Source organism: Gordionus sp. m RMFG-2023, chromosome 3 (genome assembly GCF_954871325.1).
Source record: "Gordionus sp. m RMFG-2023 chromosome 3, tfGorSpeb1-WG-v2, whole genome shotgun sequence".
In the NCBI taxonomy this organism is placed as follows: domain Eukaryota; kingdom Metazoa; phylum Nematomorpha; class Gordioida; order Chordodea; family Parachordodidae; genus Gordionus; species Gordionus sp. m RMFG-2023.
The window spans coordinates 41,679,339-41,681,396 of NC_088777.1; the positions used below are offsets into that span (position 1 = coordinate 41,679,339).

Genomic DNA, 2,058 nt, shown 5'->3' on the forward strand with positions numbered 1-2,058 from the left:
AAACCCGGAGGTAGTTAAATTTCTAAATAATTTATCAACACATGAAGGGGAAATCTCGGATTTACCAATTAGTGGGTTAACTCCTTTTATCAAAAAATTTGATAAGGGCTATCTATATCTTTTGTTAAGTACAAAAAAATGCTATCTATTTAAATTACAAAAATGCCATTCAATACTAATGAAACTTATATGCAATTTATTTATATATTTTTTAAGAAATTTGTTTTTCTTGCCATATAAATTTAGGTATTTTTTTTAAAAAATGCTGAGGATTAATTATTACTCTGTGTGTCTGGTAAAAATAAGAGCAAATCCTTTATGACATTTTAATTTTTGATGGAAAAAGCGACAAAATAAATCTGGGCAGTCGTCTGCAGAAGAAAAAAATAATGTATAATATCATCTTATTTAGGGTTGTAGGTGAAAGTAATGAATAATGACGGATTACCAAAGCAGTGTACAACACCCATTGCATCCTGATAAAGCTGAGGAGAAGAAAGCGAAATGATATTTCTGCCAAAGTGTCAATTTTGGTATACCCCTCTAAAATAGAATCATGAACGACATTGTCAACTCAACCATAAAACGGTCGTAAGTATTGTTATAAAGGCCATGACAAAACTATCGCATATTTTCCCAATAATGTTAATGAAATTGGCTGCACTACACATTCACGTTTGAACATCTCTCTAAATATTCATGAAAGTTCCTCAGGGAATCGGATAAAGTATTATTTATAATAACTCCTAATGAGGTGAATGATAGTGGAATTAAATGCTTATATTTGTTAAAAATTAGGCAGAGGTGGCATAGGGATTGTGGTAGTGGTGATAGAAATATCATTTGGAGAACTGGGTAAAAATAAAATAAACATAGATATAAAACATAAGATAAAAAAAACCTCCAGATGAGTTCATTTCAAGCGTAGTTCTTTATTATTTTGTCTACCAGTAACTCTAGAACGGGTAAGGCGTTTGTTTATTCGTCATTATTTTCTTTGCTTATCTTTAATAATAGAATCATCATGTTTTGTAGCAATGTGAGGGAATAAGGTTGGGTTAGCCTAGACAAATAAAAAAATCAGGCAAAAATATAAATAAACATTATTATTGAAATAAAATGAAGATTTTTTGGAATAGATATAAAATAATATATAATACTATTTATAATAAAAATAATATACTATGTATATTTTTTGTGCGTTATACAAAATAATCAGCAGGGATAATAGAGCAATGGTGGATCCGACAAAATGGTAAGCTTTTAAAAAAGTAGGATCCTTAAAAATTGTTATATTCATTTAGTTAAATTTTAAAAATGTACTTTGATATAATTTTCAATTAGACAAAATATTCATCAGAGATAAAAGGGCATATTGAGCGGCCTGACAAATATCTAAAATAAAAACAAAGAATAATATAAAGAATATAAATGCAATGAACATGATCTAAAATAAAAACAAAAGAATAAATAAAAAATAGAGTCAATATTAGGTTAACCTCTCTAGAAATAGTGGGAATACAATCATTAACTGAGGTTAGGACATGGCTTGTTATCTAAAATAGAAACAAAAGAATAAATAAAAAAAATAAATGCATTGAACTTGATGAGGAGTCAATATACCACTTGTACAAGCCTATTTGACTATCTTCAATATCTTATATTTTTTATTAAATTTATTTTTATTTAAAACCCAGATTTTTTTTATATAAAATAAGTTTTCATCTAAAAATTGAAAGGATGTGTTCGTCTTTTTTTTTTGAAATGGGCTTAACAGATTTTGGACTAAGAAACGAAACCCTATTTTGGTTTATTTTATTTGTACCATTTAATAAATATTATTTGTTATTTATATATTTCTTCACAAAAACGCGTTATCCTTTACGTAAATCTAAATATCTTCTTTCGTTTTTAAGCTGTTTAGAGGAAGCTATATACCTAGCTAAACAGACTAATGTTTAAGTTAAAGTTTTAAAAAAATTCAATTCACACCTTCCTTTGGTGAATTAATTATTCAAATATTGATGATTTTTTATTTATATTTTTGGTTTATTTTAT

The 2,058-nt window shown here is 26.8% G+C and overlaps 1 long non-coding RNA gene across 1 annotated transcript; it reads right to left on the minus strand.

Annotated features, from left to right (window-relative positions):
• Window positions 1-970: 970 nt before the first annotated feature.
• Window positions 971-1,556, minus strand: LOC135927339 (uncharacterized). Its single transcript, XR_010572047.1, has 4 exons — window positions 1,500-1,556; window positions 1,324-1,395; window positions 1,184-1,279; window positions 971-1,063 (listed from the first exon to the last, which is right to left on the minus strand). It is a non-coding gene; the product is annotated as an uncharacterized LOC135927339 (long non-coding RNA).
• Between the last annotated feature and the right edge of the window lie 502 nt (window positions 1,557-2,058).